The 11,778-nt window shown below is 46.4% G+C and overlaps 1 protein-coding gene across 1 annotated transcript in view; it reads right to left on the bottom strand.

Annotated features, from left to right (window-relative positions):
• The window catches only part of CUX2 (cut like homeobox 2), a 241,997-nt gene that overhangs the window by 134,526 nt on the left and 95,693 nt on the right, over window positions 1-11,778 (bottom strand). The window lies entirely within an intron of this gene.

Raw genomic sequence — 11,778 nt, 5'->3', positions numbered from 1 at the left:
GATGATTCAACATCAACTTTGTTGGACTAGACATGATGTTCGGATGCCTGATTATCGTCTTCCAAAGCAACTGCTCTATTCCGAACTTAAAAATGGAAAGCGTAATGCTGGTGGCCAACAAAAGAGGTTTAAAGACTCTCTCAAGGCAAATCTAAAATAAATGTAGGATAAACACCGACAACTGGGAAACAATGGCCTGCGAGAACAGCCTTTACCAAAGGTGTCATGGGCTTTGAAGATGCTCACACTCAGGAAGCAAGGGAGAAACGTGCTAAGAGGAAGGCACGTTTGGCAAACCCTCACCGTGATCAACTCCTACCCGGAAACCTATGTCCCCACTGTAGAAGGATGTGTGGATCCAGAATTGCCCTCCAAAGTCACTTACGGACTCACTGTTAAAACTGTGTTTATGGCAGACAATCTTAACTCTGCTACGAGTGATGGCCAAAGAAGAGACCTGGCAAGGAAAATTTGCAACCCAAACTCATGAGATCTGTGGAAATGTCTTGTGGGGAGCGGTCAGGCGGGGAGGAGGAGGAATAGGACTGAACTCAGATTCAGCTGCCAGTCTGGTACATGGCATGAGGGGGCGCCATCTTGTCTTCCTCCTCTGGCAACAAGAACATCCTGAGCCAACCCAGCTCCAGATGTTGCAGGACTCCAACTCCCATTAGTCCCATCCAGGGTGGCCAATGGTCAGCCTTGGTGCAAGAGGCGGCGGCAACATCTGGAGGGCCCCCACTCTCTCCCCTTCCCTCTACCAAAACAAAGGAGGGCTGTGCAATGGCTCCCACACAAGAGGCGTTCCCAAGGGACTGAAGGCAACTTTACCACAAAGGCCCAACTTTACACAATGTTTTCTTGCCTTTGAGCCTCAGTTGAAAGTACTCTCGCAAAAGTACAGGACAGCGAGGAGCCGTCTCTCTCCAGGAGATCCATCACGTCACATTAGCAACTCGGCTTCTTATTAGCAATTTTCCATCCTATCGAATTAATATTTGTTTTCACTGATACAATGCAGGAGTCTTGTCAGATTAGCAACTTTCGGATCACATTAGTGCCGACAAAAACTAATACGATGCAGGATTAATATGACGTGCCCTGACAGGGGACGGCTAATGTGAGTTGACTCGCTCTTTGCCATCTTGGGAGAGAGTCGCTGCAAAACCCAAGTGGGCGAAGGTCGCGCCTTGCTAAAAATACCTGAGCTTCCCAAGAGGGAGGTGAACACACTGGTGTCTACCCTCGCCCCCCCAGGGAGGGAGGGTCGCTCAGGCTGGGGCCTAACTTAAGGTTACCAGATATTTTTTTCAATGAATCTGGGGACACTTTTCAACTTCAATGGATTTTGTATGGGGACTGATTTGTAAATCTGGGGGCTTTCCCCGGGAAACGGGGATGTCTGGTAACCTTAGCCTAACTTGCTAAGTCGGTCCTCAGAAAGTCATGCAGGGGCCTCCCATCTGAATCTATGAAGTGCCATGACCACATTATATTTTTTTGTATGTTTCATTTATTTATTTTTTAAAACGAAATATTTTAAAGAATGCTCAACTTCATATTTATACAAGTTATTCAGATTAAAAGACTATATATTGCGGTTCCCAGTTGCGCTATTACAGCAAATATTATAGAATTATCTAATCCTAAAACTGATAAAAGATGTGCCTATCATCACCTGACTATACTGTTCTACTTAGGTTTTCTTTTGGGTTGGCGGAGCCCCACAAATTAAATTTGCTTTTAGCCTCATAGCCTCAAGACTGCCAATGTTAAAGCACCGACTTTTTGTATATACACTGAAGTGGTTGAGATCAATAATGGTTGAGATTGAGGAAGAGTGTATTTGTGGGTTGATACGTTTAGGTTTACTGAGGCATGGATGTGCCTATAGAGTGTGGCATTTGCATGGGTATTGAGTAAACAGAATCTTATTTTATGGATTCTGATGTTTTATATACTGTATTTAATTTTGTTCTACTTCCTTTCTAAACCGCTTTGCAATCTGTTCCGATGAAAAGCAGGACGCAAAATACTTGGAATAATAACGCTTGCATGCGTACTGTTTCAACAAGTAAATGAATGAACTTCAGTTCTTTGCAAGTCTGTTACGCTTCTGATCTCTTAATTTCAGTCTTATGTAGTTTGTAAACTCAGTCATTACAGCATGTTCACAGAATACACAATCTGTGAATGAATAGAATGAAAACCTTTTCAAGAACTGGACCAAAAACCTTCTAAAGACAGGAGATCACCCCAATGCCAGAGAATTTTTGATTAGTACATCCTACCGCTTCTGGGTGCCTTGACCACAAAACCCTGAAGCTAGCACCACAGAATCGGAACCTCAGGACAACCCTGCTGGATCAGGCCCAAGTTCCTCCTATCCATCATCTCGCTTCCTACAGTGGTCAAATACAGAGGTTCCATTAAGTCATCATAAGCCATTATAGACCTATCATCCTCCATGAATAATCTCCCTTTTGAAGCTTCCTGAGCCAGATTCCATACCACATCTTGTGAACCTCATATGTTAAATTATGTGCAGGGTGAAGAAAGAAAATGACAAAGCTGAACAGTGATCAGATAGATCAGGCATGTCCAACAGGTAGATCGTCATCCACTGGACATCTGTGTAGATCACTGGCTCCCCCTAAAGAAGCTCAGCAAGTTTGGCTCCCCTAAAAAAAGCTCAACGTTTTTGCCCTGCACCCCCCAAAAACGGGCCTTCCTCCTTCCTAAAAAAAGTTCAACAACTTTGACCTGAACCCCAAAAAAGAGGGTAGATCACTGCCAGTCTTTAACTCTGTGAGTAGATCACAGTCTCTGGGGAGTTGGCCACCCTTGAGATAGATCATAAGCAACAGTTTTGGACCAGCCCCCTTCTGCACTCCTTTTCCAGAACCCCAGGTATACTGTACCCCTGTATACCTGAAGGAGCATCTACATCCCCATCGTTCAGCCCGGACACTGAGGTCCAGCGCCGAGGGCCTTCTGGCGGTTCCCTCGCTGCGAGAAGTGAGGTTACAGGGAACCAGACAGAGAGCCTTCTCGGTAGTGGCGCCCTCCCTGTGGAATGCTCTCCCTTCAAATGTGAAGGAAATAAGCAGCTATCTTCTCTTTAAAAGACACCTGAAGGCAGCCCTGTTTAGGGAAGTTTTTAATGTTTAATGCTGTATTGTTTTTAACACTTGATTGGGAGCCGCCCAGAGTGGCTGGGGAGACTCAGACAGATGGGCGAGGTATATATAAATTATTATTATTATTATTATTATTATTATTATTATTATTATTATTCCTCCGATTTCTACTTTTAGAGCCACATCTAACAGTAATAAATGCTCTGATAACCGAACTATGTGCATGCCCCACTTTATAAAAGAAAGCCTGTAATTCTGCACCAAGGCAACCAAAAACCTGTACTACCAACAACTAGTATACAGTGACAGTTACATTCTGCAACCTGTACAAATTGGCATCAGTGTACAGTGGTACCTCAGGTTAAGTACTTAATTTGTTCCGGAGGTCCGTACTTAACCTGAAACTGTTCTTAACTTGAAGCACCACTTTAGCTAATGGGGCCTCCCATTGCTGCTGCGCCGCCGGAGCACGATTTCTGTTCTCATCCTGAAGCAAAGTTCTTAACCTGAAGCACTATTTCTGGGTTAGCGGAGTCTGTAACCTGAAGCGTGTGTAACCTGAAGCGTATGTAACCCGAGGTACCACTGTACGTTGATAACTGAATTCTGGAACCTGCATAAACTGACAGCTGATTTCTGCAACCTGTGAAATCAATGCCTGTATAAATCGAGTGCTGAATTCTGCAACCTGTAGAAATGTTGCACACTTCCCTGCTCCACCTAACATAGGCAACTGAAAATATTATTAGAATCCTCGAATCCTCGAGTTGGAAGGGACCACAAGGGCCATCTAGTCCAACCCCCTGAAAAGCATAAATCTTTTGCCTAACATGGGGCATGAACCTATGATCCTGAGATTAAGAGTCTTCTGCTCTACCGACTGGTTTTAGGTACATAGGAAGCTGCCTCTACTGAGCCAGACTGCTGGTCAGTTGAAGAGAAATTCAGATTAATTGCTCAAAGGAATATCAAGGCTGGGGAGGCTACACAGCAGGTTGTAGCCAATATTAGCCCTACTAAAAATAGACAACATTGAAATGAATGAAAATGACTAACTTGGGGTCTATTAATTCCAGTGGGTCTACTTCTGCTTCCAAAGTTCTTCTTTTGAGTTGGGGCTGCCACAGAAAAACAGAAAGTAATCCACAGTTATGTATTTATTATTCCATGCTACGAATTTAGGAGATTGATGTTAAGTAGTTTTCTGTTCTCAGCAAAAAAGAAAGGGGGTAGAGTTTAGTTCTACTGAATTAGGGTTTTGTATTGAATTAGTATCCGTGTTCCCTAACATGATCTAAAAGCATAGTCCCGTTAGCAACTCTGAAGTCACATTAAGCAGCATAATGGGGGGAAGCCACCCCACTAGCCTGCGGCGGCAAAGCTTTGTTGTTGTTGTTTAGTCGTTTAGTCGTGTCTGACTCTTTGTGACCCCCTGGACCAGAGCACGCCAGGCACTTCTGTCTTCCACTGCCTCCCGCAGTCTGGTCAAACTCATGCTGGTAGCTTCGAGAACACTGTCCAACCATCTTGTCCTCTGTCGCCCCCTTCTCCTTGTGCCCTTGATCTTTCCCAACATCAGGGACTTTTCCAGGGAGTCTTCTCTTCTCATGAGGTGGCCAAAGTACTGGAGCCTCAGCTTCACAATCTGTCCTTCCAGTGAGCACTCAGGGCTGATTTCCTTCAGAATGGAGAGGTTTGATCTTCTTGCAGTCCATGGGACTCTCAAGTCTCCTCCAGCACCAGAATTCAAAAGCATCAATTCTTCAGCGATCAGCCTTCTTTATGGTCCAACTCTCACTTCCATACATCATTACTGGGAAAACCATAGCTTTAACTATACGGACCTTTGTTGGCAAGGTGATGTCTCTGCTTTTTAAGATTCTGCTAGGTTTGTCATTGCTTTCCTCCCAAGAAGCAGGCGTCTTTTAATTTCGTGGCTGCTGTCACCATCTGCTGTGATCATGGAGCCCAAGAAAGTAAAATCTCTCACTGCCTCCATTTCTTCCCCTTCTATTTGCCAGGAGGTGATGGGCCCAGTGGCCATGATCTTCGGGGGCGAAGCTTAAGAGACTGCTAATCAATGGGACTATCCAAACAATGGGTTGATGAGCAGGCTTTCCTAGGAACACACCTGGCCTCAGGGAACAGGGTTGGTAGCATCCTCTTTGCTCCATATTACCAGGTAAACAAACTGGGCTCAAAAAAACGATATGAAGTCACAGAGGCAACATCTTGGCACACGGGTTAGGGGTAGAGGTTGGAGGGACCCCAGAAACCAAATGACAGGCATGTGCAAATTAAACATGAATATTTACGGCACAAGCCCCCCCTCCCGCCGAAAAATGAGCAAGGGTTTGCGCAGCTTGTCAGCAATTAATTAATTAATTCGTTTAAAAGGCTGGTACCCTTCCTTATCAATCACGAGCCTTCTCAAGATGACTAGTAGTTAAACAAATTAGGCCATTGCTACAAAGCAAACAGATGAAAGCAGCTGTCAGATCTATTTGAACGGTGCTTGTCAAAAGCCACTGAAAGCATTGGGGTTGGGTAGGAAGCCACGTTTTGTATTTTTGAAAAAATGTTGTTCCCTAAATATCGCCAGAGAGGGAAGCTGATTGGCAGTTAAAGGGATGGAGTTCCAGAAATGAGGTGCCACAACCCCAAAGACTCTGTCTCTTCTCACCAACCGCCTCATCTCAGGAGAAGGAAACTCTCTGAGCAGGGACCCCGAAAAAGGTGGGAGGAGTTGGTATCTTACACTGGGAGCTCACTGAAAGGACAGATCGTGAAGCTGAGGCTCCAATACTTTGGCCACCTCATGAGAAGAGAAGACTCCCTGGCAAAGACCCTGATGTTGGGAAAGATCAAGGGCACAAGGAGAAGGGGGCGACAGAGGACAAGATGGTTGGACAGTGTTCTCGAAGCTACCAGCATGAGTTTGACCAAACTGTGGGAGGCAGTGGAAGACAGGAGTGCCTGGCGTGCTCTGGTCCAGGGGGTCAAAAATAGTTGGACACGACTAAAAAACAACAACAATTGGAAGCTTGGGACCTGAGAGACCTGGGTTCAAAACCTGGCTCAGCTATGAAGATCCCTGGGTGACCTTGGGCCAGTCACTATATCTCAGGTGCTTACCTCGCAGGCTTGTGGTGAGGATAAAATTGGGAGAGGCAGGACCAATGCAACACCTCAAGCCCCTGGAGCTCTACTGATTACTTATTCACATTTCATCCATCAATCCATTCATCCATCCATTCCCATTATATTTATATCCCAATATTTTCCAAAGCAACACACATTTGGTTCCCAAGGCGGTTATTCACTGACCAGACCCAGAGCTCTTTAACTTCTAAAAAGTAGTGGTCTCATCATATACCATATCATGGGATTATATCATCAATCAATCAAATCCAATGGAAGACGCTGCTTAGTTTCTTATTGAAAAGCCCCTTCCAATGCCAAAAATTGGGGGCACACGCTGCGAGCCCATGGGTCCCCTGTTCCCTACTGTCCTCTGCCTCCCTTGCCCTCGCTGACTTACCCTTCTTTGCCCACACTGCCCGTTAATCATTGCAGCCACGGCACCATTTTGCCGTCGAAATCACGATGCTGCACACAACACGCCGACGTCATGGGTGCTTGGAAAGTCACACAGGGTGCCACAGCCAAATCGGATTAAAAATGACAAGTGTGGGCGAACGAGGCCAAGGACGGCGAGGACAGAGAAGATGATGGGAAAAACAGATCCATGGAGCAGGAGGCAAGGAGAAATGAAAGGGCATGCTCAGCTGAATATTTCTCTGGTCATCCGCTGAATGTGCTACTTTTGAAGCGAACATCAAAATTGAAGGAGGTTTGGCACAGTCCTACCCAAAAACCATTTCATGGTCAATGGGGGCAAGACTGAATCATTCAGACCCAGCTCCTTCATTGACCTGGGTTGCACATATCATGAACTATAGTTAAACTATAGTTTATTAAACTATGGCTTAGTGTTATGTGTGAACCATAGTCTGTCCCTTGTCATACTGCCCCATTGTGTGCACATTTTAGGCTAGTGCCGTTTCACGGCAAACAATTATGTACACTGAGAACCATGTGTTCCTTTTGTAGTAAAAGCAAGCTTCTTATTGCTGGAATAAACAAATAGCAGTGAGTGTAGACCACAAGCCAGAGATTGGTGTGTGTGTGTGTGTGTGTGTGTGTGTGGCGCCATCTTCAAATATCTCAAGGGCTGTCACATGGAAGACGGAACATACTTGTTTTTCCAGCTTAAAAGGGTAGGACTCTAACCAATGGCTTCAATAAATAAAAAAATTATCTAGTAGCACCTTAGAGATCAACTAAGTTTTTTAATTTTTTAATTAAATTATTTTTTTAATTAATTAATTTTTAATTAATTAATTAATTTTTAAACTTTTTTAAAAAAATTAATTTATTTCGACTGCGTCAGACCAACACGGATACCTACCCGAATCTAGAACAATGACTTCAAGTTACAAGAAAGGAGATGCTGGCTAAACACCAGGAAGAACTTTATGACGGTAAGAATTGCTGGACAGTGGAACAAACACCCTAGGGAGGTTGTAAACTCTTCTTTCTTGGAGGTTTTTAAACACAGGTTGGATGGCTATCGGTCACTCGATGGAGGGTCAATCACTTCTCCTACCTGGACAGTTATCTTTCCACAAGGGCCGACATTGATGCCGAAATCCAGCATCACCTGAGCTCTGTGAGTGCAGCTTTCTCCCGATTGAAGTGCAGAGTGTTTGAGGACCAGGACATTCACAGGGAAACCAAAATGCTTGTTTACAAAGCTTTTGTACTGCCAACGTTACTGTATGCTTGTGAAACATGGACCACTTAAAACGCAATCTCCAACTCCTCAAAAGGTTCCATCAAAGGTGTCTCCAAAAAATGTTACCTATCACTTGGGAAGACAGGCGAACTAATGCCAGTGTTCTGGAAGAAGCAAAGATCACCAGTGTCGAAGCAATGATGATTCAACATCAACTTTGATGGACTGGACATGATTATCATCTTCCAAAGCAACTACTCTATTCCGAACTTAAAAATGGAAAGAATTTGTCTCAAGGCAAATCTAAAAAAAATGTAGTATAAACACTGACAACTGGGAAACACTGGCCTGAGAGTACTCCAATGGGAGGACAGCCTTTACCAATGGTGTCGTGGGCTTTGAAGACACTCGAACTCAGGGCGCAAGGGAGAAATGTGCTAGGAGGAAGGCACGCTTGGCAAATCCACACCGTGATCAACTCCCGCCTGGAAACCTATGTCCCCACTGTGGAAGGATGTGTGGATCCAGAATTGGCCTCCACAATCACCTATGGACACACCATTAAGACCATGTTCACAGATGACATTCTTACTTGGCTACGAGTGATCACGAAAGAAGAAGAAGAAGAAAGATGGCCATCTGTCACGGATGCTTTAGTTAAGATTCCTGTATTGCCCTATTCTCTGTTCTGCCTTCAGGCTGACCAAGAGCACCTCTGTCTTGTCTGGATTAAGTTTCAGTTTGTTCACCCTCATCTAGTCCATTACTGATGACAGACACGGGTTTAGAACCAAGACAACTTCCTTGGGTGAAAAGGAGAAACAGAGCAGGCTGTCATCAGCATACTGGTGACACTGAACTTGGGACAACCTCTCCCAACGGTTTCATGTAAATGTTAAATAGCAGGGAGGAAAGAACAGAACCCTGAGGGACCCCAAGCCCCTCCTTCTGGGTTCACCCCTCAAGGAAGGGCCACTGTAGCACAATGCCTCCACGTCCCACCCTGGCAAGGTGGTCCAGGAGGATACCATAGTAGATGGTATCAAAAGCCACCAAGAGGTCCACCAGAACCAAGTGTGATGGCCTGGGACTCGGAGCCAGAGGAGACTCAGTCCGCACCGGACCCTTTGCCCCAGGCGGCATCTGAACCTAGTCTGGGGCCTGATTCTGAAGAGCCCCAGTCTGTACAGGTCCCCCTGCAACAAGCACCAGCTGGGCCGAGTCAGGGGCCTGCGCCTGCCCTGGCTCCAGATGCGGGGTTTACCTCGTTGCCTTCAGCTGGGCTATCACCTACAGCTGCTCCACTACCAGTTGGGTCAGGAGAGGCTGAGGCAGCCTCTGGGTCTAGTAACCCACCAACATCTCCTGAGCTGCAGAGACTGTGGTCAGAGAGAAGGAAAGACCTGAGTACTCGCAGGAGGAGTGCTCGCCTTCGGGCGACACAGGGAGGTGAGTCACTGGGGAATCAGGACCGGCCGTTACCCCGACAGAGATAAAAGGCTGCTGGACCTCGCCCCAGGTTGCGGGAGCAACGTTGCTGTTTGCCAGAACCTGCCTGTGATCCTGTGCCTGACCTTGGCTGGTTTCCTGCCTTGTGTCCTGCCCCAGCCCTGTTGGACTGACTCCTCGCGGAACCCTTGGATTCGGGACCGGACCTGGACCGTGTTACTCTTGGGACACCAGCTGTCACATGCTCCCCCTGACTGGTTCCTGGTATAAGTCATCTACCAAGGTGACCAAATCCATTTCTGGCCTGAAACCAAATTGAAGTGGATTTAGAGAAGCTGTCTCCTCCAGAAACCCCTGGAGCTGAGATGCCTCCGCGTGCTCTGCTACCTTGCCCCAAAAATGGGATATTGGAACTGGCTGATTAATATCAAATATCAAATTCAAGGAGGGCTTTTTTCATAGAGGTCTTATAACTTGCTCCTTTAGGCCTGTTGGATTCCTGTCTTCTTGCAAGGACGCATTGACCACTCCACCCACCCACCCAGCCCAGTCCCCCACTGGACTTTTTGATGAGCCAGGAGGTGCAAGGATGTAGCACGTATGCGGTAGCTGTCACATTTCCAAAGATACTGTCTACATCTTTCAGGCTGTACAAATTGAAAAGTATCCATTAACATTAGACAGGTAAAAATAAAGGACCCCTGACAGTTAAGTCCAGTTGCGAACGACTCTGGGGTTGTGGCACTCATCTCGCTTTACTGGCCGAGGGAGCCGGCATTTGTCTGCAGACAGTTTTTCCGGGTCATGTGGCCAGCATGACTAAGCCGCTTCTGGTGAAACCAGAGCAGCACACGGAAATGCCGTTTACCTTCCCGTCGGAGTGGTACCTATTTATCTACTTGCACTTTGGGGCGTGCTCTCGAACTGCTAGGTTGGCAGGAGCTGGGACTGAGCAAGCGGAGCTCACCCTGTCGCGGGGATTTGAACCGCCGACCTTCTGATCGGCAAGCCCTAGGCTCAGTGGCTTAGATCAAAGCACCACCCGCGTCCCACTGGACAAGCAAAGGCCAAATCTACCAGACTTGTATCAGCTGTAGCATCCAAGTCGGAACGGATCTGAGTGATTTTGTCAGTGAAGTGCTGAGCAAATTATTCACAGTGGGTTGTTGAGTGGTCTTAAATTCTCTCCACGTGGGCCAGAGTGTAAAGACCCTTGACCACTCAAAACAGCTCTGTTGGACTGCTCCTTGCTAACACAGTGGAGGCAGAGAAAAAATAGGTTTTTGCTGCCCACACTGTCACAGAATAGGACTTCAAAAAGACTCTAGACTCTGTTCAGTCTGATTCCCAAGTTTTCTGCCAATATCACTCTAGTCACTGTTCTCATGTGTTCCATCATCACCAGCTCCCCAGAGAACTAAGGGGCTGATTTGGCTCTACTTTGTGAGAGGGGATGCTCAGGAGTGATCGAGTCCACCGTCCATTCCAGAGATCCACCAGGGCTTCAACAGAATTGCAAATTGAGGCAACAAGAAACTTCCTGAGCGTCTCCTGAGGTGGACCATCTTAATCGGTTCTCCACCCTGCAGAGGCTCTGAGATGTAGCAAGTCTAAACACCACCAAGTAGTGAGCTGACCATGACCACAGAACAATACAAAGTTCCTCCACTCTAGGATCACAACATTCAATCGAGCACAGAAAACCAAGTCCAAAATGTGCCTTCCAGGATGGGTAGGGCCAGAAATTACTTGGGCCAGAAATCCTGAGCCACTCTTGACAAAGGAGGCTCAGTGTTAATGTTAAAGTCCACCAGCACAACAAGCCGGCGGGGAACGACGCCAACCCCAACTTAGAGACCACCCTGCCTAGTCAAGTAAAATTTCCAACCTCAAGATTTTGAATGAAATATGTGGATAGTAATGTTATAGCCTGCCTTTTGTAAAGCTAACTGAGAAACTGTCTACAACTTAGTACTAAAGTACTTAAGTGCTAAAGTGCTTGGAAACACTCTTATACTTAATGCTGAGTATTTTTAAAGATGTAGGTTACAAAGGCTACGAAGGCGAAAACAGCTTCGATTCTGCTCTGTACCATCATACCTCGGGTTACGAACGCTGCGGGTTGTGCGTTGCGGACCACGCCAAACCCGAAAGTTCCAGAACGGGTTACTTCTGGGTTTTGGTGCTCGTGCATGCGCAGAACCACAAAATGAAGTCACGTGCGTGCGCAGACGCAGCGCTGCGGGTTGCGAACATGCCTCCCACATGGATCACGATCACAACCCGAGGTATGACTGTAATTCGGTACACCCCCTATTTCCGAAACTTGGGTCTCCAGATGTTTGGGGACTACAACTCCTATCATCCCTAGCTAGCAGGACCAGCAGTCAG

This window comes from Podarcis gaigeae, assembly GCF_964106915.1.
Source record: "Podarcis gaigeae genome assembly, chromosome: 8".
Taxonomy (NCBI): Eukaryota; Metazoa; Chordata; class Lepidosauria; order Squamata; family Lacertidae; genus Podarcis; species Podarcis gaigeae.
Note: the sequence above shows the minus strand (reverse complement) of the source record. Positions and strands in the feature narration are given on the sequence as shown.